Source organism: Haliotis asinina, chromosome 5 (assembly GCF_037392515.1).
Source record: "Haliotis asinina isolate JCU_RB_2024 chromosome 5, JCU_Hal_asi_v2, whole genome shotgun sequence".
Taxonomy (NCBI): Eukaryota; Metazoa; Mollusca; class Gastropoda; order Lepetellida; family Haliotidae; genus Haliotis; species Haliotis asinina.
Window position 1 is genome coordinate 6,067,234 of NC_090284.1, and position 26,280 is coordinate 6,093,513.

The 26,280-nt window shown below is 39.5% G+C and overlaps 2 protein-coding genes across 2 annotated transcripts in view; one reads left to right on the forward strand and one right to left on the reverse strand.

The window, feature by feature from the left end:
* The window catches only part of LOC137283503 (netrin receptor UNC5C-like), a 352,179-nt gene that overhangs the window by 293,113 nt on the left and 32,786 nt on the right, over positions 1-26,280 (reverse strand). The window contains exon 2 of the mRNA XM_067815037.1: positions 7,132-7,213. The gene's annotated coding sequence lies outside the window, so the exon portion shown is untranslated. The remainder of the gene's footprint in view (positions 1-7,131; positions 7,214-26,280) is intronic.
* Positions 1-26,280, forward strand: part of LOC137283505 (short-chain dehydrogenase/reductase family 42E member 1-like) — a 268,204-nt gene that overhangs the window by 26,159 nt on the left and 215,765 nt on the right. The window lies entirely within an intron of this gene.

Here is a 26,280-nt window from a genome sequence, read left to right on the forward strand (position 1 = left end):
AAGTTGTTCACTGGTCACAAGGGGGACATGGGTTGATGTACCCACGATGTTTGTTTATGTTCCCCTTGCCCTTCTCTCTCAGGGAACATAAATAAACATCAATGGTACATGAACCCATGGGCTCCAAGGGAACAGTGAACAACCTATTTATCTTACCAAACACATTTAGAGTTATCTCCCTTCCATTGATTTCCATTTGCAAAACATCAGTAATTTCAGTACATCATTCAATGTTATTCAAGATAAAGAATCACTACCATGAAGTGCCAAATGAATTCAGCATTCCCAGCGGAGTACATAGACACAGTTATGCACTTGTAAGCAGGTTACACTGAAAATAACAGAAGAGTGCTCAGCCAATCAAAAAGTGACATTTATGTGTGAGGTGAGATAAGTTGCATTGTCATCTCTTGCAGAGGGCAACACCATCTTGTGTTGTCTACACGTTCCAGTAGTCTTCTAAATTTCAGAAACTTTTAAAACTTCCCTTTTTGCCCTTGTCACATCTTGGTGAAAACCAGTTTGATGCAGATCTGGTACTGACGCCGTCTGCTGCTGTCAGACATCTTGTAATTGTTAGAATCACTGTTCTGTAGGAATCTGCTGTTAGAGCCATTGCCAGTGCCATCATGTTGCCCTAGTGTTTATTCACATGCAGTGAGCCTTGTGCAATCACATCTTGAAAGTTCTGAAATATTGTTACTGTATAATCATGCTATATTTGTCAGTAAATGTTCTCAGAACTATTGTTTTGTTCATATTTTCAATTATAGTTGCTGATGAAATGGTACAATTCATTCACATTCTTCCAGACATTTTCAGGGATTTACACAGTTACCACCTGTACATATTTTTCTAAAGACTGCTATCAGCAAGTGACGTCATTTCCTTCTTAAACTTTCAAAGAAACGTATCAGTGAGAGATGACATTGCTCAGTCAGCTTTATCTAAGTCAAAGAAATCGTAATCAGTGAATGAATATTTCAATTTCTTATCTGACAAGTTGATGTCAATCTTGTGTTTTGTGAGTGATAATACTATTTCTGTGATTTTAGTTAACTCAAGTGATTTTTGATTTGGCAAATAGCCAAAATGGCTTCAAATTAGCCAGAGAGTTCTTCAAGCCTTGAATTTGTCTGGAATAAAACAACCAGGGACTTAGAGAATATTTCATGGATTGGTTTTACAAAATGTTGAAAGTAAAACTGTTAGATAAATTATTGTTTTTTTTAAACTTTACTACTTGTAACATACCCAGAAGACATACAGAGATTATTTCTAGGATCATTCAGAATAATACCTTACAGTACAAATGCTGCGTAAATGAAATCAAAGAGATGAAATTCACAAAGATGATTGTGTGAAAGTTCGGTCAAGGGAGGGAAGCCTGTGTGACTGTCAGTCTGATGGATCTTCACAAGGTAACACAGATGTCATGGAAGTATTTTGGACTGAATGTTGAGATTAGCTCATTAACAAGAGTGATTGACACTATGCTTGTAGGCCTTTCTTCATTGCCTGTATTTATTTGGCCGGTGCGGAATTGGCTTCGTTTTCTTCCCAATATATCACAGGAACTGAAAGAATACTGCGACTTGTCCGTCAGCTGCTTGTTGAACTGGACAGGATTTCTATACCCGATTAAACACACTGTGGTATCTCTTTGGCAATATTTTCACCACCTGGTTCAGATATCCCTACTTAAATAGATGATGATAGTGTATTTTTTGTCATGGATGGACAGTCTTATTGCTGTGTGTAGTGCTGCTGTCTCCTGTAGGGACCATCAGTCAGTTCAAGTATACTTGCCAACTTCCCATATTGGTTCAGATAGTTAAATAATTCATGATTGGCCATTTCTCAGAATACAAATATCAGACCAGTAAATGCAAGATCGGTACTTAATGTTTGTTTCTACTGTCATATGGTGTTGACATTTTGTAATTTTAAAGTGTAGAACTATCTTCAGTGTTGTGAAATGATTTGTAAAAGAATCATCTGGGCCAAATCACCTCAGCAGTTTCACCTTAAATTTGTCTTATCAAAGGCCTGATGTGAGTGAAGCTTATTGCTGGGATTCTGAACTATGGACCTTCTGATTCAAAGACAGACGCCTAGTCCGCATGACCAAAGAGGTTAATCCCAGCTACATGCTGACAAAGTAAGGATGTCATCTGTAGGATGACTCTACGCCTTGCAATATATTCCCCCATCAACAGAAGACACTTTCCATGTTGCATGATTGGGTACTGAGACTTACTTTTGCTCAAATTTGATTCGAACATGCTCAGCCCCACGTTGGGTTCAAACGTGGCAGCCACAAAATGTCTGAGTCCCATGCTGGGATTGTGATTTGAAGTCAGACGCCTTGTCTGCATGACTAAAGAAGTAACCCCATCAGCAAGCTGAAAAGGTAAGGATGTCATCTGTGGGATGACTCAACGCCCTGCTACACTGACAAGGTAAGGATGTCATCTGTGGGATGACTCTACTCCCTGCTACACTGACAAGGTAAGGATGTCATCTGTGGGATGACTCCACAACCTGCTCCAATGACTAAGTAAGGATGTCATCTGTGGGATGACTCAACGCCCTGCTACACTGACAAGGTAAGGATGTCATCTGTGGGATGACTCCACACCCTGCTACACTGACAAGGTAAGGATGTCATCTGTGGGATGACTCTACTCCCTGCTACACTGTCAAGGTAAGGATGTCATCTGTGGGATGACTCCACAACCTGCTCCAATGACTAAGTAAGGATGTCATCTGTGGGATGACTCAACGCCCTGCTACACTGACAAGGTAAGGATGTCATCTATGGGATGACTCAACGCCCTGCTACACTGTCAAGGTAAGGATGTCATCTGTGGGATGACTCAACGACCTGCTACACTGACAAGATAACTATGTCATCGTCAAGGTAAGGATGTCATCTGTGGGATGACTCAACGACCTGCTACATCTGTGGGATGTTTCAACGACCTGCTACACTGTCAAGGTAAGGATGTCATCTGTGGGATGACTCAACGACCTGCTACACTGTCAAGGTAAGGATGTCATCTGTGGGATGACTCAACGACCTGCTACACTGTCAAGGTAAGGATGTCATCTGTGGGATGACTCAACGACCTGCTACACTGACAAGGTAAGGATGTCATCTATGGGATGACTCAACGACCTGCTACACTGACAAGGTAAGGATGTCATCTGTGGGATGACTCAACGACCTGCTACACTGTCAAGGTAAGGATGTCATCTGTGGGATGACTCAACGACCTGCTACACTGACAAGGTAAGGATGTCATCTGTGGGATGACTCCACACCCTGCTACACTGACAAGGTAAGGATGTCATCTGTGGGATGACTCCACTCCCTGCTACACTGTCAAGGTAAGGATGTCATCTGTGGGATGACTCAACACCCTGCTACACTGTCAAGGTAAGGATGTCATTTGAGGGATGACTCAACGACCTGCTACACTGACAAGATAACTATGTCATCTGTGGGATGACTCAACACCCTGCTACACTGACAAGGTAAGGATGTCATCTGTGGGATGACTCAACGACCTGCTACACTGACAAGATAACTATGTCATCTGTGGGATGTCTCAAGGACCTGCTACACTGTCAAGGTAAGGATGTCATCTGTGGGATGACTCAATGCCCTGCTACACTGACAAGGTAAGGATGTCATCTGTGGGATGACTCAACGACCTGCTACACTGACAAGGTAAGGATGTCATCTATGGGATGACTCAATGCCCTGCTACACTGTCAAGGTAAGGATGTCATCTGTGGGATGACTCAATGCCCTGCTACACTGACAAGGTAAGGATGTCATCTATGGGATGACTCAATGCCCTGCTACACAACACAAAACACATGCCATTTCCCATGCTAGCAGATATGGTGGAAAGTTACATCAGGAGGCAAAGCTTACTTTTTATGTCAGATCTTGTTACCCTGATTTCAGGTGAAGGAGGTAAGTTTCCAAAGGATTCCAATCTTGTGATTACACACAGATGTGACATCATCATAATGGCCATCACAGGTACATTAATACAGTATTTTTAGCAATTGCTTTCAAAAATAACCTTCCATTGCATCCTTTATCACTGTAAGGGTCACATTCTGATTACCAAAGTACCTTCACTAAATTATCCTTCATTGGATCCGGATTGAATGGACATGTAGGCATGTTTGTGTGGTGATATGCAGCAAGGTATGTGACGTCTGCTTGTTTCATGTTGCACAGGTCTTGCATGCTTCTAGTATCAATTATTCATGAGAATGTGCATATTTACCCTTCTATCATGGCCTGTTGTGGGGGGGAGTGTATTCAAAGAAGCACACTGGAAGAATATTATGGTTAAGCTGTCAATTTATGGAAAAATGCTGTTTCATGTGAAGATGTAGAGATTTTAGGCCCCTGGATTTAGTTATTTTGGGTGTATAAACTTATGACAAGATGTTCCAGATTGGAAAAGATTATACCTCACTGTTTCAGGTCAGTCAGATGCCATTGGTTGTCTTGCACTCCATTTTGTCAAAGATTATATGTTTACTTTTTATGGTGTGACTGCAGCACAACTTCAAATTGTGATTCTGTTTCCTAATTACACATTATTTTATGAAACCAATTCAAAAACATTGACAGCCATTTCATGCTGTAAATTCCGTCAAAAGCATCATCATATCAAAGTAAGTGATCTCAAACTAGTGAGAAGCCAAAAGAAGGGATCACTACAATCACTGAATTGTTTGACACATAGGACAGATGGAGGCAGCAGTCTGTGGGTGAAGTGTTAGCTTGTCGTATGGTGGTGGGCCAGCTGTCTAAGAGGCCAGGCTACTAATCCAACGAGCTTGGAGTTACCGGGATCGAGCCCACCTGTGACCGGGTGTAAAACAAACCTTGGCGTCAACTTTGTGTGCAGACTCTTTCAGTGTTGTCACAACCCCTAGTGTGCAGTTCACAATCCTGTGCGCTTAAAAGAACGCACGAATCCGTTGGTGGATGACCAGATGGTGACGACACAAATACGTGCAAACACCTAGTTGCGGGTACAACAATGTGCAGTAAACATGGAGTCCCAGTCCACCCAGCTGTGAATGGGTACCTCGTAAGGATGGGAAAGCCACATAACTCTGTGCACCTGGTAGGTTGCAAGAGTTGTATGGTCCCCAGGGAGTTGAGATTGAAAATACTATGTGCCATTAAGATGGACATCCAGTGAGGGGAAATCAAAGCGCCCTTGAGCAGTTGAACTAACTGGATATCGGCGCTATACAAATATGTAGTAGTCTAGTCTACTCGCATAAAGGTCCAGGTTCAGCTCTCCACACTTGTTATGTGACCTAAAACCCTTCGGAATGACTGAACATGTGCCAAATAGGTTAAGAATTATTTCAACACCATTCTTACACTGGATTACATGGTAAATGTACCACTTCCTTTAATACTCAAATGCTAAACAAAGCATCTTAGTTTGATTGTAGAAGAACAGAGGTAAAATTGATTTGTTGAAGTAAAACGTTCCTGTCAGACCTGTCATGCTCTTATTCCTGACTGGGGACAGCCATAATTTTCTCCACATGCTGAAGGAACATGTTACTGAAGATAGTCTCAAGTTATCATTCCAGTACCTTCAGTCTGAAAGAAACAAATAATGCCCTTTTCCCTTTTGGTTTAAACTGAAGGACTTGACTCACATGATGTCTCCTGTTTTTGGAGGAAGGATATTTGTGTTAAGTCCCCACATGTGTGCCTGAATTTGTCTTGTACATGCATGAGAGCAGTTGGACCAATCAGGCTTAACGTTGTCAATGATCCGGTAAATGGGAGTTTCTCACATAACGAGAAAACGCTCAAATTCATCCCTTTTTTTATGAATATAATTCAATTAAATGGTGACATTTGGGGTTTATATACATAAGACATATGTTTTTCACATGCCCCTGCTTGTTTGTAGGTAGTAAAATTTTTACGTTATTGAGGAAAAGAATGAGAATACATTTGGATAAAAGATTACATAACAATGTCGCATGACTGACATGACGAGGAAATGAAGCTAAGACACAAACTTGCGACAGGAAACAAATAACAACTGGAATTTTGGACCACACAGAATATGTTCTTGTCAGTTATTTGGAGCGTACAAGAAAATATGCAGTCTTTGGAGGTTTATTTTGTTATGTCATACGCATGTGGAAGCAGACTGCATGCTTGCATTGTTGCTGATGTATGTGCAAGAGAACGCCATTGTCATAGTAGTGTATCTAATTGAGCTGAAATGCTTGTCTCTGTTGTATTGTTTTGTGATAGTTTCGCTGTAACAATAGAGTTGTATTCGGAATGTGTTTTCTGAAGCCAGCAAGGATACAAGATAGTGCTTTATAGATTTAGGATAGGTTCACCTGAATTGGTTTGTAACTTTTTCTGAGGAATGTATGAATGGTGATTGAACTGAATTCTGTACCCTATATTATTGGTTTTGGTTAATTTCCATTCCCTCTGATGTTACATTGCTTGTGACATGCCTGTTTGGCATAATTACGCAAAAAATGCATTTACAGTTATAGTTTTATGTGATGTATTCTGTTCGGTAAGTTTTTGTGATGAGTGGATGGTGTTTTTGGCCGGAAATGGATGATCGATGTTTTCCAGCACAAGATAACATCTCACTGAACATTATGAACGTGGGACATCTCTTTGAATGAAGAATGTGCCCTCATTTCTCAGTCTGACTCCATTTAAGCACGTGCTTCTAGTTTACAGCGTTAGCCTCATCATTGGATTTTACCGCTGTCATGACATTTAAAGTGTACACTGAACAGATGATTGATTGATTCAATTGTTTACAGGCAGCCATCACTTGGCAAGAGAACTGCGTTAGGAAACAAACACTTACATTTAAAAAAGAAATGGTATGATTTGCAGGTGCTAGCAGTGGAGTGAGACACGCTTACCCTTTTCATACACATCTGGTGCCATTACTCATTTTAGTGGTCCATTCATGTATGTTTCATCACCTTTCTCGTTTCATGCTTTAGTGTTTGAATTGGACATCTTTGTCTTTCAGTTGAACTTCAGTTTCACAATAGCACTTTTGAAGGTTTTCCTACCTGTCATCAATGAAGCTGTATCCAAATAAGATTTTCTCAGCTAAATCCGTTGAGTGTAATCCTGTGAAAGTATGTTCCACCTCTGAAAAAACAAAGACATGCATCATTATCACTGCACCAAGAAATGTCAAAATGAACTCGGAGAAAAAATACAACGAAGCTTATTTTCACTGGTTACACCTTGTTAACATACTTATCCTGAAATTAAAAATATCTCTGCTGAAAAACTTATGATGCTTGATTTCTGCTATGAGTGTTAACAGTGTATGGGCTCCAAAATAAAAGAATGTTTTTTTGACAAACAAAATGGCTACATGCATGCATCTTATTCTAAAGACATAATATATCAGCAGTGAAATTGACATACAGGAAGAGTCGTCAAATATCGTGTTTCCTTTTATCCTTCCTTCAGTGTTTTAATGACAGAGGCAAGGAACACCAACGCAACAGAATGCCTACATGAAGACAGTTTTCCTATGCCAAAGTTTGTTTTTCTCCACTGCCCCTGTTTTGATGCCAATTTCAATGTACTGCATACACTGGGATAGTTTGTAAGGAATAACTCCCTTTTTGACTGAACGCTGTGCCGTCTGCCACTGAATTGCTGGGGTTTTTTTTTGTCTCTCTTGATAAGCTTGGACTAGTTTTTGTAGTGAAAGATTTTTATGGTGAATGAGAAAAACATGGTGAAAACAGCATGAAGAGGGGAGCAGATGCTTGGGGGCAAAAAGTTTGGTCACAAGAGCCAAGATGGAGTTTTCCTCTCCTCCTATAAAGGGGCTGAAAGGCTAGGGAATATCTTCATAGTTTAAATAGGTTTTCAAGCCCAAACGTTATTGTTTGATTTGACTTCATATTTGCTTTATGGAATTAACATCATGTTATGTCAGTTTTAATGTACTTGGCAGAAATGGGGTTTTATGAGTATTTTATTATCAGAGTTTCAGTACATTTTTTGCAAATTTCTTTCTTATTCAGGGGAAAAATGCATATGTTTTCCTTCTTGCATAGTGTAACTCTGGCTTTATGGCCTTGAATCACTTTTTTTTCCATAAACTTTTGTGAGGATCTCTGAAATGTCTGGATTATGTATTCCCTAAACAGATAAATAAGAGTAAGGAAGACAGTAAGGAAGACAGTGGAAAGAGATTGTGTTTGGCATATCTGATTTATCAGAAAATACATTTTCTGATGGAAAAAGGTCATGGATATAATTATCTTGAAATTGATGAATAAATGGTGACAGCTTTAGTGTAACGTGTATTTTTGAGGCTGGGTCAGGGTACATTCTTTGTAATAAATGTTTTTAAAAAGATATCTTTTTTTTAAATACTGAATGGTTCTGCATGGGAACTTATCAAGATTATGTAATCGGTTATCTATCTCAAAGTCAAATATTTTTAATGAGAATTATAAAACAGGTTTTATTCTGACACCATCACAAAAGTGCACATTCAGAGTTGATTTATATACCACTTTCTTTACAACATTTAGTGCAGCTCATCTTGACAACTTTCCTGCTGAATGAATTTGTTTGAAGTTTAATTTGTTTGTTAAAAAACAAATATAACCAATGACAAATTAATGAATTTCCTAATTTGAAAAAAATGTGTTAAAACCTGGTGTACGTGAAAGTGAACAATTTTCCAGTAATGTGTATAACTTGTTAATATGTGTAATCACTATCAGCATTTTTTCAAGCAGAATACCATAAGGTTTCTAGTCACAGTTGTTGAGAATGTATCTGTCATCCCTGTAATATTTTTTTTTTGTTTTGGCAGAAATGATAAGTTTAAATGTCTTTTTGAACCACACTTGAGATTTTAAGGGGACACATGCAAGACAAATACCCAGATGTTTGACATAGTTCCCTCGTAAAAAAATGTCCATCTGAAAGAGGAATCAGTAGCTGCAAAAGTCGTTAGAAATTGTCAAACGAAAGAAAAAAGGTTCATCAACTAAGAGAAGCAAATGTTCATGGTAACATTGTTGCTGACACCCACTGGTAGGACCATGTCTTTTATAAAGCCTTCTGATTTGAGAAACATGATATTCGTGATGTTCTGAACAGGGTACAGTGAAGGGTGTAATGGTGACAGAAATCAGCACATGATAGAGAGTCTCCCTGTTGTACTCACCATAAAACTTCACTGACACCAGTTTTACACTGTGCTCAGTATTTAGTGTGCAATATCTGATGTAGGGTACTGGAGTGGGGTGGATTGCGTCAGTATGGGAATGTGTGAAATGCCTGTCAATGGAATTTGGTCAAACTTCCAATAACGGTTTGGTAAAACGTTCCAGATTAAGAGTATGGTAAAACCTTCTGCTAATGGAGTGCAGTGAAACTTCCTAGTAATGAAATAGGGTGCAACTTAAGTAATGGAGTAGGGTGAAACCTTTTGGTAATGGAGTTGGTAAAAGTGGGCTGAAAGTTCCAGGTAACAGAGTGGGGTGAAACCTTTTGATATTGAAGTGAGGTGAAACATCTTTGTATTTAAGTGGTGTGAAATTTTTGATAATGGAGTGAGGTGAAACTTGTCTGTATTCAAGTAGAGTAATAGGTGAAACTTGACTGTATTGAAGTAGGGTAAAAGTTGAAACGTCTATATTGAAATAGATTAAAAGGGTGAAACTTGTCTGTATTGAAGTAGGGTAAGAGGGTGAAACTTATCTGTATTGAAGTAGGGTAAGAGGGTGAGACTTGTCTGTATTGAAGTAGGGTAAGAGGGTGAAACTTGTCTGTATTGAAGCAGGGTAAGAGGGTGAAACTTGTCTGTATTGAAGTAGGGTAAGAGGGTGAAACTTGTCTGTATTGAAGCAGGGTAAGAGGGTGAAACTTGTCTGTATTGAAGTAGGGTAAGAGGGTGAAACTTGCCTGTATTGAAATAGAGTAAAAGGGTTAAACTTGTCTGTACTGAAGCGGAGTGAAACATATGAAAACATTTCTGCATTGAATTGGGATGAAACCTCTAAGCAATAATGTTGAGCAAAACTAAAACTGTATGAAAAAATATGTGGCTCAGATATTCAAAATTACAACTAATAATTATGTAGCCTGTGTTAGCCATTTAATAGGGGTAGGGGAGGTTGGGAGGTGACCGTTTATTTTATTACCAGAAGGGTTAGCAGAAGTTTCGTTCCAGCTGGACTGCATTTTTTATCATCTAGACTGTATTTTGGTGGATTTGCACACAGATATTCTGCACCTCTGATAGGGGTTGAACTGGGACACTGGTAATCTTTTCTTCCTGAGGTAAATTATTTTGATCTGACTTGACATCCCCATAAAATATTGGCAAATTACCTGTTTTGTAGCAAGATATTCACAAAGTATTGGTAACCAACTGACCCTTTTTCAAGATCAATGTAATCAAAAACACATCTGTCTTTTTAAGCCTTATTAGAACCCCATGAATTTTCGACCCATCACTGGTTCTCCAGTGCTAAATCGCAGCTACTTGGCTCCATTTGACTGGCCTGTGTACTTGTTGTACGTCAGCAGGATTTATGCAGCTTAACCCACCTCTCATTCATATTCTTGTTGAGGTTGTTTATTTGGACGTCTTTGGAAGTTGGAAATAAAGTTTGTTGATGCAAAATTGTCTCTGGTATAAATGCTGTCAGATAGTGTTATAGGGTTTCTAACTCTCAAGTGCATTGGGCATTGTTTACCGAAGCAGTCATAAGTCAGTTAAAATAGTCACAAAACTAAGATAGCTTTATGGAAATTGGTTGGTGAAAATGCCTGTAGGTGGCACTGCCAAAGGGTTCCCCAGTATTTTGTGGTCGATGCCACCCAAAAGCAGCAGTAGATACAACTTAGATCAAGTCATGATAACAGTTCTGAAATTTTTGATTTGATAGGATCTTACTTTTGCAAACCATTACTTGTGGCTGGAGCATGCTGGGATACACTGAATTTCCGCCATGATTGTTGGCGATATTTGTTTGTGGAAAGCATCTCTTTACATGCAATGATGTGAAGGAGAATCTTTGGTTTCTTTGAAAACATGGCAGCAACATTGATGCTGAACCTCCACAAACATTGGCGCCTCTATCACTTTCCTTAATCTTGATCTGTTCCTAGAAGACATTTTCCACATGTGTCAAGGGATTTCCTGACAGGCTGCTCCCTGCCCTCTAGTTTAGCTAGTACCTCTGTATGCTAGGTAGATAATGTTATCCAAATAGGAACACAGCTTCTTTGTGTGTTGACTAAAGAGCCCACGCCCACATGTTACATTATGTACTCATGCCGAGGAGCCTCTGTGCACTCAGGTTGCCATATTTGTTACCATGGCGATTGTGTGGCATGGATGACCAAAAGTGATAGATAATGCGAACACAGGTTTCAGTATTTGTAACCATGGCATCTATGTGAACATTTTTAGGGATTGGTTACATATTGTGTTAGTAAGACTTGATTTAGGGATGTTCCATAGCACATAGTCTGTCATCTAATCATCATGATAGTCAAGTAGGGTGGAGATGTTGAAATTCATGCTAGCAAGGCAGCCAAAGAAAACCCAGACAGGTTTAGGACAATGGAGTTTGGTGTCAGTTCTGCACACATTCATTGTGCTTCAGTTATGCAAGAGATTGGTAGTGAACAGAAGTTACAGAAAATATAAACAGTCTGCTTTGACCCAGCAGGACCAGCTAAGTATTCCAAGTCCTCGGGATCAGATTTTAAAATCCTGAACTTTTAAACTTCTAAGGCTTGTTAAATTGAGCTGAGGTTTGGAAAACATGGTTCTGAATTTCATTTGACTGAAACAAGTCACAGTCCAAGACAAAATGATGTTCACACACATCATTCAAATGATGCACTACTTTTCCACTTCACATGAGCAAATGTATAGGCTTTATGTTAATGTTCAACATCAGGTATACAAAATGGTGGCTTATGGGATGGCTCCATTGGTAATATATTGCAGTTGATGTTAGGAAGTGTCTAGTATTGGTTTATCTGACGAAACTACACTGCTGAAACTGTTTAATAAGTTAGTGTGAATTTGAGGCAGTGTACATCCACTTGTTGCCGCCTTGTCACAAATCAAGTAGAGATATACTTTCACTGTAGCGTATTACCGTATTACCGTGAATGTGTTTACTGAGGGATTTGATTTAGAAAACAAAGATCACTCACAGCAAGTGTAAAGAGCGTTAATATCTACAAATGACCACATTTGATATTTGGATTTCTCTCCAGAGGATAAACCTTGCTGGATGATGCTTTCTGCATCTGCTAGAGTAATCTGCCCTGCTAGACCATGAGTTTCAAAATAATGCCAAGATGTGATCATATTTTGTTTGTCTGTCTGAGTGATTGTAATGATGTTTTTCAACATTAGTGGTAAAATACTCAAACATCTGCAGTTTAGGGCAAATGTATGTTCCATGAACATCATCTTGTATAATCTGATCATGTGTCAATCACTTATAGGTGCTCTTCTTCAAAAAGGATGAGATTTCTTATGATATTTCAGTGTACACATGTGCCTTCAGTGTTTCAAAAAGGAATTGAGGTAAAATGCTGGGTGAGTGAAGTGAGTGAGATTTGCTGAACTTTGAATCAGTCATGGTCAGCTAATGTGGAATGAAACCCAAGGTTATTCGAGACCTTCACATTGGTCACTTTGGTAAATGTTATGGCCATGGGTGTGATATAAAGAGTCTGAGTCTGGGATTCAAACCTTAGATCAAATTATCCATCATGACAAGGGCATACACCTCAACCCTAGGCCCCTGTGGTTGTCAGTGAGTTGTTGTGTTTACCTCATTTTTTTTTTTTGTTGAAGCATGTTTCAGTTGTTTGTTTTTTTCAAATCCTGCATTGAATAACTGATTCAGGTTATACAAGGTGGTGCAGCTGATAAAGAAAATGAACCCAAACATTTTTGCTGTTTCATTCTCATCTGGATTAACTGTTAACAACAGTTCTTCAAGAGCAAAAGAAATAATATTGGACAGACAATGGTCAATGCAAGATTTATATATGTTTGTCTGCTGATTTACTTGATGAACCCTGAAGTAATTTGCAATAATCTATTTAGTCAAGTAAATTAGTTCAGGTTTACAGACATCCTCCACTGTGAGTAAGCAGACACTCCGATCTCTACTGACTCGGCCAGACTAAGACCACCAGTTCTAGCCTTAATCAGCCAGCTCAGTAAATGGAACTATCTTGTTCTTGTCTGAGTCTGGGCTTTTCTGACGTTTCTTGAGAAATTAAACTTTATTTCAGGGATTTAACCCCTTGCATAGAGATATAAGATCCAGTTCATGTCAGTGTTGCCCTGTGATCTAGGTCTTGAGGTCATGTAGCCTACAGGTTAATATGTCAGCTTGATTTTAGAAGAGACAGGTTTGAATTCCACATTGGTGCAGGATTCAACAAAAGATTTGTAAATAGTTTATCAGGAGATGTGGAGTCTGATAAATGGCCTGTACATAATCATCACTGGTAACAAGTCATAGTATATGTTCAAAATAGAGGGTGGGTGGTGCGGTAGTCAAGTGGTTAAAGTGTTCGCTCAGCATGCTGAAGGTGTGGGTTTGATTCCCCACATGGATACAATGTGTAAAACCCATTTCCTGTGTCTCCTGCTGTGACATTGCTGAAATGTTGCTAAGAGTGCCTTAAAAATAAACTCACTCATAATAGAGATCATAGAGACCTCATCTCAGTATCATCATTTTGCCCAGATCATTTGCATATTATTAAAGCTGAATCACATGCTGAGATGCAAGGTGCCTCAACTGGTATTCAGAACCACTTGTTCCTTCTTCACAGACAGACCATGTTGATGTCAGGTCGAAACCTCCTCCAGTTTTAAGCTGCGGTTGTTTCATATTTTCATTGCAGCTAGTTGTTTTAGTAGAACCTCAGATTAAACCTCATTGAACTCGGATGTACCTTGCTTCTAACAGATGTCATGGCACCAGGTCCGCTGAATACCACAACATCTGTGCGTGTCTGGGACAGATGGTGTAAGGGGGAGGTAATTAAGAAAATTTAGTGGGTTCTGATTACATATGAATTGACAGTTGCTGGGTCATGAGTCAGGACCAGTCCAGTAGTGCAGGAGAGTACAGAGACAGGAGAAGCATAGGTGGGATTCTCGGGGATACCGTCTGTCAGTGTCTGTTGGATGATGGTCATGCTACTGATGGTGTTTGATGTGTCAGGTGCTGGATGAGTCAGCAGGAGGTTGTAAAGAAGGTGTACTTCACTCTTGAGAAAATAGTCTGTTAATCAGTTTTTTGCCAGTTGTAGTAAAGCTTAACCTTTAGATTTCTTTGATTTTTTAGCACAAATTATGGTGATAACTGCTTCCCAAATACTAGGCATATCAGTGAACACACACATTTTAGGAAATAGATTTTGATGGAGCTGGGGATTTATCAGAGATGGAAAAGTTTTGTTTTTGTAGCTCAGAACATTGTCAATGTTTTGCAACATTCACGGGGCCCGGGGTAGAATAGGTCTTCAGCAACCCATGCTTGCCATAAAAGGCGACTGTGCTTGTCGTAAGAGGCGACTAACGGGATCGGGTGGTCAGGCTTGCTGACTTGGTTGACACGTCATCGGTTCCCAATTGTGCGGATCGATTCTCATGCTGTTGATCAGAGGATTGTCCAGACTCAATTATTTACAGACCGCCACCATATAGCTGGAATATTGCTGAGCGCGGCATAAAACTAAGTCACTCACTCAGACATTGGGCGGTAGGGTAGCCCAGAGACTGAAGGGTACATTCATCATGCTGAAACTCACGTTTGATTCCCCATGTGGGTACAACGTGTCAATCCCATTTCTGGTGTCCCTTATGATGATTTTGCTGGAATATTGTGAAAAGCGATGTAAAACCATATTAGACATATTGGTTGTACTGCATACAGCTGACAGAACTGTTTTACTGTATTACATACCTGACAGTATTTTGTCACAGACCTCAGACCTTTCCCCAGCTGATTCTGTCTATTTATGAAAAGCATGTCTCTACACCCCTGGAGGTAATGTTCCACTGGTTCTGGTTGACATCGAGTAGAATCGGGTAGAATGGTTCACAGACCATTTTATGCGTTGACATCTTGGCAGGAAGCGCCAATGTTTACTCACACAGGGGCACATGATGTTATCACTTGGACACTACACCCTCATGACCCACTAAGCCCTGACTGTAAAAGCGTAATGCTCCTTCAGCCATTCATCCAGCTGCTGCCAACTGTGATGAGTTTGCAGGTGCTGTATCAGTCGGAGGATGCCAGGCCAAGGCTTATGCTTTAATTACCTACTATCACAAGCTGAGAAAACACCAATTATACCTCCATGTATGTCTTTGCCATTATGTTGTCTTTCTACAACCCGTCCGACTTCATTTCCAACAAACTTGTCGACATATGGGTATATGAACGATCATTTCAGGTATCTGTCAATTCAGTCTCTCCTGCCCACCCTGAAACATTGTGGCCAGGTATTTGTTCAGATAGATCATGTGTTTACAAATGAAACACCTCTTGATGTGATTCCCCAGTTGGTCTCCTGCTGAGGGGATGTGGTGAAGAGATGTACACCATAGAAAATATGTACAGGTACTACCTATGGTAAATTAAGTTTGTTGGCTTCACGATAATTGGGATAACATTGATATTGGTACGGAAGTGGGGACTAATATAAAATGTGCTGATGGATTTGCCAGGAATCATTACAAGTTTTGTCAGGTGTTTCTGGAGATCAAAGTTATAATGGACTAGACAGTTGTGCTATTGATGCCTCTGCCAATTTGTTTGTTGTACAGATGTTGGGAATTTGAAAGGATGAGAAATTAGAATTTTTTGTTTAGTTGGTAGATGTTTATTTGTTAGTGTTTTAGATGAGTGCTTATGGTTGTAAACAAATACTTATGTTTTTTCTTGTGATGATTCCACGTATTGCCTGCAAAACTTTACGACTGATTTTCACCTGAGTTGTTGTTTGGCTGCCAATATTGAATGTGTCATTAGTATTAGTTGTTTTGGAAATTATTCTTTCCTTTCAATGTCTGTCGCTTTGTGTCTATTCACTAAATAGTCATTGCTTTGTGTGATATTTTCTGATAAATCACAAATAATTTGTGTCTTTCTCATCTGTTGCTTTGATATTTTCATCAAATACCTATTTTTTCTACTTTGGTCTAAATCTCATGAGATATTTATTGATTGTACTCTGATAAAGGGTTAAGATAAATCAGACAGTGAATGTTTTAATTCTGTGTTCAGATTGGGACCTCTTTGATTTGACATTCGTTGGCACAAAATGAAAGTCTCAGGGCAATTTCCAACCGAAAAAGGTCCACAAGATTAAAGGCGTTTTGTTTCCCGCTAGATCAAGAGAATATAGGGAAAATGAACAAAACCTTAGGGAGAACAAGAAAGATCCCTACTCAGATGATTTTCTATTGAAGTCTGTGACTATTGTTTGGCTATTTTTGTGTGAAGTTCATAGGTAGTATAAACTTTGATGAGTTGACACAAAGCTTGTTTATACCATCAGACGCAGACGTGCAAGCTTCCGGAACCAAACCTGATGCACTTTACATGTGTACTGTTCATGTAGAAGTTGAAATACATCGCTTCCTTCACCTCTGTACAAAATACCTTGGCAAAAGGTCCTGTAAAGATGGGCAAATGTGGAACCATTTTACATTATGTTGAGCTCTTGACTCAGGCAAATCCATACTTTCAGATATAATTAGCACAACTGAAAAGCCCTCCCAAACAGCTGTCTGAGGTCAAGAATGAAGTCCATGAGGATGTGCATACCTCTGTGAGTAGGGAACTGCATTAACAACTGATTTTCATGGTGAGAAGGAGATAAAAAATGTACACAAGATCCACACAAATCCATTCTGTCTGACAGTCTTTAGTGAGGTGTTACACACGAGACATGATGGATTTTGCACAATCGCTAGTTGGTTTCATCATAATAACTACTTCACCTCAGCCAGACGGCCATGTTTACACAGGATTGTGGGTCATCTGTGTGGTCACCCACGTGTATTGCTGTGAGTCGACTTTGTGTTTTAGGTTTTGTGAGGAAGTTGTGTGTAGCAGCTCTGAGGAGCTATTGAATCCTTAGCTTTAGCACTAAGCTGGATCAGCAAGAAACGAATGCACCAGCAGGAAATATTTTTTGCTATTATTTTTTTTTTTTCAGGCTGTAAGTGCAAGTTTATTTTCCAATTGTGTGAAAAGTTTTTACCACAGGTAACTTGGAAGGACTTAATTAATAGGAACAATCAGTCTCTGGCATGTCTGCGATGTCATATCCACTTCACAATTTTTGTTTGTACATGAAACATTAACATGTTTATAGGAATCATTAACCATGAATGTAATATTGTGTAATTAAGATTATGATCCTTCGCTTTTGGAGCTTTGGATTCTTTAGATTCTAATTACTATTCCTCATTCTTGTTTACAAGGGTCAAACAAAATGGGAATTAGATGGTTCAAGGGGACTCCAAGTTTGTCCGAAGAAGACAGAGTTTGCTGTTGTCAGTTCCTGTTTTGTATGTTCAAGTAGGAGCACAGCAATGTGGGGTGCTAAGGAATACTGGTTCCCAGTCACTGACAGATGAAAAAACTTAGTTATGCAAACAGTTGCATGACAGCTTTTACTGAATGGGTGAATGCCAGCTGTTCCAGTACATGGTGTGACTCTTGAGTGCACTGACTATCAGAAATCTGTGTTAAAGTATGGGAGTTACAACAGTTGTACCCAGAACATCATGTGATGAGATGGGTCCAGGAAATGGGCCATGGGAGATGGGCCCTCAGCCAGGACATTCTTGTTTGCTGTTCTAGTACTCTGTGTATCTTGACATGCAGTAGTAGAAAAGATTGCAAACATACCTGTAATTTTGTAGGTACTTGTCTGGTATAGTGCGTGACATCACACCCGGGGGTCTTGTCACACACACACACACATGCAATCACCTGTAACCACATGTGTGAGTACAGTCTGTTGTGAGGTGAGTGAAGTATTGTTATTGTCTTACTAACATTGTCAGTCACACATTTCAGACTAGTCAATCACACATTTCGGACTACCAGATACATTCCGCCATGTTTGAAAGCAACTTTTGGTTAGGGTTAGGGTTAGGGTAAGGCCTAGCATTAGGGATGGGTAAGGTTTAAAATTACGGTAAGACATTGTGTTAGGGTAAGGTTCAGAGTAAGGGTTAGGGCTAGGGTAAGGCCTAGCATTAGGGATAGGTAAGGTTTAAAGTTACGGTAAGACATTGTGTTAGGGTAAGGTTCCGAGTAAGGGTAAGGGTTAGGGTTAGGGTAAGGCTTAGCATTAGGTCAAGGTTTAGGGTTAGAGTAAGGTTCATGTTTGGGGTTAGGATGACTTCACACTAAACATGGCTGGTAGGTAACAGGTATTCTGTAGGTGTACCATATCCCCTACTCAAAAGCCCTCGGCAGTGCCAGAGTCCTAACTGAAGCAAGTCTAGATTTCCTCACAACTACCTGGGGTTCTTTGTTTTTATTTAAATGGGCATTTTTGTTATTATGGATCATACATATTCAGGGACTAAATCAGACTTATATCCATGCCATGACAAAGATATGTATCTTCCAGACCGTTGAAACAGAGCGGGGATTGCCCTACATTTGTTCACAAGCAGCTTGGGTACCAAGAAGTGTTATAGTTTTATAGGAGCAGCTGATGACTGGGAAACGTACATTTTGTTGTTAATAAATCATGATTTATCTTACTTGTAATGTTTATATGTGACCTTGACCTTTCTAAAATAACACCATCCTTTAATTGCAAGAACATTTGGTGTTGACAGGAAATGGAGAACCCCTTTTTTGGCAATGACTCTGTCTACTGTAAACACTGAATCTATCATAAACTAAGTAGCCGTGATTAATGTGCAATGTGTTGATGGCTGTGATCCAAATATGATGCTGAAATCTACCAGAAATAAATAAATGTGCCTGGATTGTGTCCCATCAGCTAAAATGTCTTGCATGAATGCAGTGAACATTAGTATGGTATTTAGCCTCCTTATCGCTGGATGATATTTTATTATTTATACTATATAAGAAGTAGTTAGGAATACATTTTTCAAATTTCCCACACAAAGTTGACGTGGCCACAAAATATTTGAATCATACTCAAGAATGGAAGAATGTGTCAGTGTTGAATTGTTAGTGCTTGTTTTCAAGAAAGGTTTTTGAGAATTAATATCCAAACTTTTGTTTGAACTAACATGAATTAAGCTGCTGTGCAACTGAACACAAGAAAAGGATGGGTAGTATGTACTTGTCACAGACCAGGTTACATTCCCTTCATCTTCTTCTTCATCTTCACTCTCTCGCTTGCTCCTTCACTCACTCACTCACCCACTCAGAAGTACAAGATGAATGTCAGTACAAGAGACACTTGAATGTGTCAGACTAATAGCGTATATCTCGATGTAGCGTGTGATATGAGGACAGAAATAGACAGCAGACATGATCACTTGTCTTGCGACATTTGTTAGAGATGATCAAGTGGGTGATCTAGGATCATATTCTGTCTGTTACTATATAGAACTTTCTTGGTCAACTCCACTTAAGACTGAAAGGCAAATGGATGAAGGCTGCAGGATATGTTAAAGTTACAAACATGCAACATCTGATAATACCTCCAAAGTCTCTTTGTGGTGTTCTGTACATTGTAGAATACTGTTGCTGTTGTTTTGTCTTGAACAACAATTATTTAGTAAAGAACAACTTCTGTTTCGGTGATTGAGACCTGTCAGGCATTTGAGAGCAAGGCACTCCAGTATTTGAGTTTGAGTCCTGCATGCACATCATAATTTGTTTTTGTCTCTGAAAGTGTAATACTAAATGTAGCAAATGACAGTAAATGAATGTTTTACAGAACTGACTGAATCTGGTTGGTGTTCCTCCATCTTAACCCTTGATATCTTTCAATCGCACCCTAAAACTTACAGGGCACACCCACTACCTAGTAACCCCAAACGTGTCAAATCCAGAATTCTTCTATATAATGCAATCTATTTAGGTAAAAATTCATTCAGATTTATGTACTGATCAAGGGAGATAACTTTGAGAGGACAGTCCCAGCTTCTTTACCTCCAGTAGTTGACCTCTTCATTGAGGCACCTGTGTGTCATGATGACTTCTGACCTATCCTTATGGGTCTCTTCATCCTGGCTTCTGTTTTCCTATGTCAGAGAGCTGCACAATGATACGTCTGTGTTGTTGTGTTATCTCAGTATATCAAGGCATCTTGTTACACTGGAAAGTGACAACATTTTCACAGGACAGGTGTAGCAGGACTGAGTACAACAGCATGCACCCACTCCTCACATGACTCTGCTGCTTTCTTTGATTGTGAAAGGGGGCATTTCGGACAGAATTAGCATGTGTGCTGCCTAAACATTTTCAAGATGGAGACAAAGCAGAATAAGTATGTGGTCGTTTTGATAAGAAATGCATCATGGCATGCATCGGTATTGCATTAAAAGTTGTAATGGTTTTGACTATGATTGTAATTCTTAATTCAGAAACCTTCTTATGAAAATAGATTTTCATTTATTCTTAAACTGATGTGCAATGTGTTTTTGAGTAGTCATTGATACAGACATAATCTAATATTAACCCTTTGAATTATTTCAGTCCTTAGAGTACTTCAAAATGAAAACATTACTGCTTGCTCAACTTTGGTGAACTCAACTGCTGCATGGAGAGACAAAAATTTTATGGGCAAAGTTCTATATCCTCCCATTAAGAAGGCTAACTTAAGTACAACCATTTAAAAGTCATTTAACCCTTTTATGAGAATAGGATGATGTTAAAATGTCTTTGCCATGAACTATTTTACTAAAACGTGTCTGTTTATTAGTGGACTGAATTAGCAGTGTGTGAAATGGTCCTAAGAAGTCAATAATGTTTGTGTTTTAATATCTTTGTAAGATATCCTGATGGCAGGAGGAGATAGGTATCTTGTATCACTCAACATCCAAACTGGGCAATTAAGTCTTGAGAATGACGCTTTGGTACATTATTGGCCCTCGTATTACAATCATTTCTGGGCTGTTATCAACCATGAAATGAGTCAGAATGAGGTGCCAGAGAAGAGAAGTCAAATACAGGGCTAACAATCACATTGTTCACAATCCTGTGGGAACAGTCATGCTGGCCCTCCTTGTGTACCTAGTTGAGGTGGCATCAGTTTGTGTGGCCTCAAGGCTGACATGGCTTATCATGACATGACCATGTGAGGTTATTCATAGTGGGGTGGTAGGGCAGTCTAGTGGTTAACGCTTTAACTCATCATGTTCAAGACTTTGGTTTGATTCCCCACATGGGTACAGTATGTGAAGCCCATTTCTGTCTCTCCCACTGTGATACTGCTTGAAGCAGTGTAAAACCATAGTCACTCAATCTTCTACAGTGGGTCACTTCATCAACTGACATACAACAGGTCACTGACAGTACAAGCATAGTTTTGGGTTGTGCTGAAGGCTGCAAGTCTGTACTGTCGATCATAGTGTCTCAGGCACAAGGACCACCCATGGCCAATTGGTTCAAGGTACTGAAATGTCTCAGAATATCCATCCCTTGTTTAACTCAGACAGACAAAGCTGCATGATGGCATCCATCTGTGAAAGTTACCCTATCACTGAATGAGAAATGCTCAATAAATGTTCAAGGACATTAATTTCCTTCACCTGCTTCTTCACAGCACCTTAGCCTAGGACAAGGTACCCCATCTTCATCAGCATGTCGGACATGTACACGTTTCAGTACCTGTATGCTCATTGGACTTCAAAGTTATGTTGTCAGTGATAATGCAGGTTATTACTGTGAAGCTGCTGATATCTATTCATGGGTCATTTCTAGCCTGTAATCTGAGTCTGGTAACATGTTCTGTGGCTGTGGGGGTTTGTCATCAGGGATGTTATCAGTAGGAATGAAGCAGGGAGGCTCCTGCTGCTGGGTGCCTTGCCTCCTCATCCAGACATACCTGGATGAGCCTCATTACCACTGCATGGTCAGTTAGCATGGTACATGCTGCTGTGTGGAGGTGGAATGGGCAACAGCTGGACTTAACCCTGTAACACAGGTCTGGACATTATAGACCTGGCCACAACACTCTATACTATGATGCTGTATAATTGTCTTCAGAACTGTATGGGTAACAGGGACTGTTGCAGAACTGGCTGGACATTGCAGAACTGGATAGGACATTGCAGAACTGGATTGGACAGTGTAGAATTGGATTCAACAATGTAGAACTGGACAGAACAGTGTAGAATTAGACAGAACAATGTAGATCTGAATAGGACAATGCAGAGCTGATAGAACATTGTAGAACTGGATAGGACAATCTGGAAGTGGACAGAACTTTGTAGAACTGTATAGGACAATGTAGAAGTGAATAGAACATCTTTTAATTGTATAGGCCGTTATGAAACTGGTTTGGACATTACAGAACTGCACATGACATTCAAACTAAATAGAGCATTATAAAACCGATAGGACATTATAAAAATGGTTAAGACATTACAGAACTGCATAGGACAGTATGGAACTGAATAGAACATTATAGAACTGGAAGGAACATTATAGATCATGGCAGAACTCGGTAAGACAATGTAGAACTGGGTGGTCATTGCAGAACTGGGAAGGACGGTGTTGTACTGGGTGGTCATTGCAGAACTGGGAAGGACAGTGAAGTAGTGGGTGGTCATTGCAGAACTGGGAAGGACAGTGAAGTAGTGGGTGGTCATTGCAGAACTTGGAAGGACAGTGAAGTACTGGGTGGTCATTGCAGAACTGGAAAGGACAGTGAAGTATTGGGTGGTCATTGCAGAACTTGGAAGGACAGTGAAGTAATGGGTGGTCATTGCAGAACTTGGAAGGACAGTGAAGTAATGGGTGGTCATTGCAGAACTTGGTAGGACATTTTTAAACAAGAAAGGACAATTTTGAACAGGATTGGACATGACAGAACTGGGTGGCCTTGGCAAAACTGGATATGACATTGAAGAACTGTATAGCACATTACAGAGGGTGGTCATTGCAGAACCAGATAAGACATTTTTAAACTAGAAAGGACAATGTAGAATTGGATAGGACATGGCAGAAGTGGGTTCGCTGCTTAAAATCTAATGGACTGTTTTGTATCTAATAGTTCATTGTTACTATAAGTGGCATTTTGTGCAGTTGCATCATAATCAAAATTAAGTGATCTGTATTTCAATTACATTGCAACTGCAAATTCAGACAGTATATGTGAAATCTCCTGGATTAGCATGTCTGCATTTAGATATCCTCACCACTGAGCATTACGTCTTTGTGCAGGATGGGTATGCCACATGTCTTGTTTAAGTCTTTGAACACTGGTTCCTAACCCAGTATTGAATAAAAGTGTCCTAACCCTTCCCATAATCCATTATTGTACAATTCTGTCTACAACACGAGCATGTGTCTGTGTATCAGTATCAAATAGGGATGATATGTGTTTCTTTTTAAAACTGGGTGAGTATGACCTGCCCCTCTCCACTGATAGAACTGTTCTCAGCCTGAAGGATTCATAGCAATGGCATCACAGAATGTCACGAAATTGATGAACTACTCCACAGATACTTTTAGACACATATTCATGGAGGCTAGGTGGAATCAAACATCATATGGTTATAAACAGGTTGCTTGTGACAGCTTGTAGAGTAACTGATTACCAAGGTATTTATATCATTTTTATTCACAGTAGAAAACTATCACACACGATTACTTTCACTTAGGATTCTCATTTAGGTATGAAAAGACAAACACATTGCTCACTTGTGTGCAAATGTCCAGATCCTATGATGGAGAATGTGGATCATGATGAAGAGAGAATGTGGTGTACATAAGACTTTTTACAGAGCAATCTATTGAGGGAAAACATTGGAAGAGCTGACAGTGCTGTTTGATCTCATTGATAATCACGATAAAACATGTTTGTTAACCGAATGTCATATGTATTATCTCCTTTGGGGAAAAATGTTTTTAACACCTGGAGGAACATCCTCCCTCCTCTATTTGTTGAAATAACTCAAGAGAGAGGGATTTTCAAAATATTTATCTTTTACATGATACATGTCTAAAAAGTTCTAATAACCTATTTGACAGTTTTGAAGCACATAGCGCATGCTGTCAGCTCTCTGTGTTCTTGTTGTTTTCTGTGCATTTTTACTGCTGTGTAAATTTGGAAATATGTGGACAGCTGATCTCAATTATATATGAAATTGATGTGCACAGACTTCCTCGTCTTGGCTAACATGAAACACACACCTAGCAAACAACTGAACCAAGTGCTTAACATTCCCACTGCATAATTACCGCCATTTTGCTCAGTTACGAAAGGGGTAATGTTAGAAGAATTACTTTATGGGTTTGTCAAGTCAGAAATATGTAATAATTGAGACATGTGTTCTGCATGTTGTGTCAATCTTTGTCACATTTGTTTACCTGGTTTGCCTTGTTCTGGGTTGTCTCAGTATTGATCTGAATTCTTTCCATCTTGGTCTAAATTCTCTCCATCTTCATCAGGACTATCAGAGAATTCACCTTGGTTGATTAGGATAAGAAAACTTGTCTGCAATTAGATAATATATACCGTTCTACATCTTAATTTTGGCTTTCACACACTTTGATTTTCTTAAACATACCTGCGGTGCATATCTGTAGTAGCCATTCCAGTGACCCCTTCAGCATTATTAGTGAGGTAACGGTTGCTGCTCCCACATTTGATCATCAGACACAGGATGGTTTTTGTAGTAGATGTTCCAGGGGAAACAGACAGAACTAAAGTCAAGCAGGCTGTCCCAGCCACTTAAGCAGCGAAGAGTTCACCTTTTATTCCCTACAGTAGATGCATTACACCTTTGCTGATAAAAAATTCTTGGTGTTGAGTTGCTTGTGTGAAGAAGGCTAGTAATTACCATCCTGCCTTGAAGAGGAAACATCTATGTATTTCAGCATAGTTCAGAAGGATTGTGACCAGAAATGTCCCATTATTGGCTAGTGTTTGGCCCGTTGCCATGGTCACCCTGACACATGATGGATTGTCCTGGTGCTGGACAGAGAAATAAACTGAAGTAATGTACAAGAAACTGGTTCTAGTCCATGTGTGTAGGAGCACAGGTGTTGCCCAGACTGTTTGCCTGCTCCCTGACTTACCAAGTGCTGTTATTGATACGCCAAGAAGTATTCTGAGAATCACTGGCAAGACAGTGCAACTGTCATGAAAGTAGCATGGAGTATTCGAGATATGGGACTGAGTGAAGAATACACATTTTTGTAGATACTGTTGCTATTCAGTGTCTCACAGTTATTTGATAAATTATCACTAGGATTCCTTAATAAAGTAGGCTAATTTGCAAAATGTATCTTTTGTGTTACCTTTTTTACATTACTTATGCAATGTTATGGAATCATGAAGGTGAAGGTTATTATGTCTTTCATCATTCATGGTATTAATGTATGTTCCTGGGTAATACCATTGTGTGTTGTAGCCAGTGACATTCTGGAAAACTAAGTTAGCACATAGAGCGGCTCTAAGACCTATTTCGGACACCCATAAGATTATGTCTTGGCACTATCATAATGCATGTAATGTGTTAATTGTCCCTCTTTTTATGCTGACTAAGGATAGATTTAGCCGCTATCACTTGCAGTAATGTTGTCATCTGAAAAATATCTTCCTTTACTTGCATACCTATTTTGAAGGGTATAGATACTGAGATTTCAGCCATAACAAAGCAACTGATACCTGGTGTATTATAGAATGTAATATGTGCACATATATTGTGCCAAACTCCAGGCACAAAGTGCTTGCTCGTGGCACCACAAACAAAATGAAGTCACAGCAAAAAAATCATAGTCATTGTTGTTCTTGGTTATAGAAAGTCCTTCAGAAATAGGTTATGAGATCGCTGTTAAAAATGGCAAGGGATTCTGCCTGGTATAGTGTGGAGGAAATGACAGTTTTTAACGAAAAAAGATGTGTAATGCAGATCTCTATTTGGATTTCAACCACACATTCTTGTGATTTGTGAACAGTTGACAAGCCTTAGCATTTGTTCATGA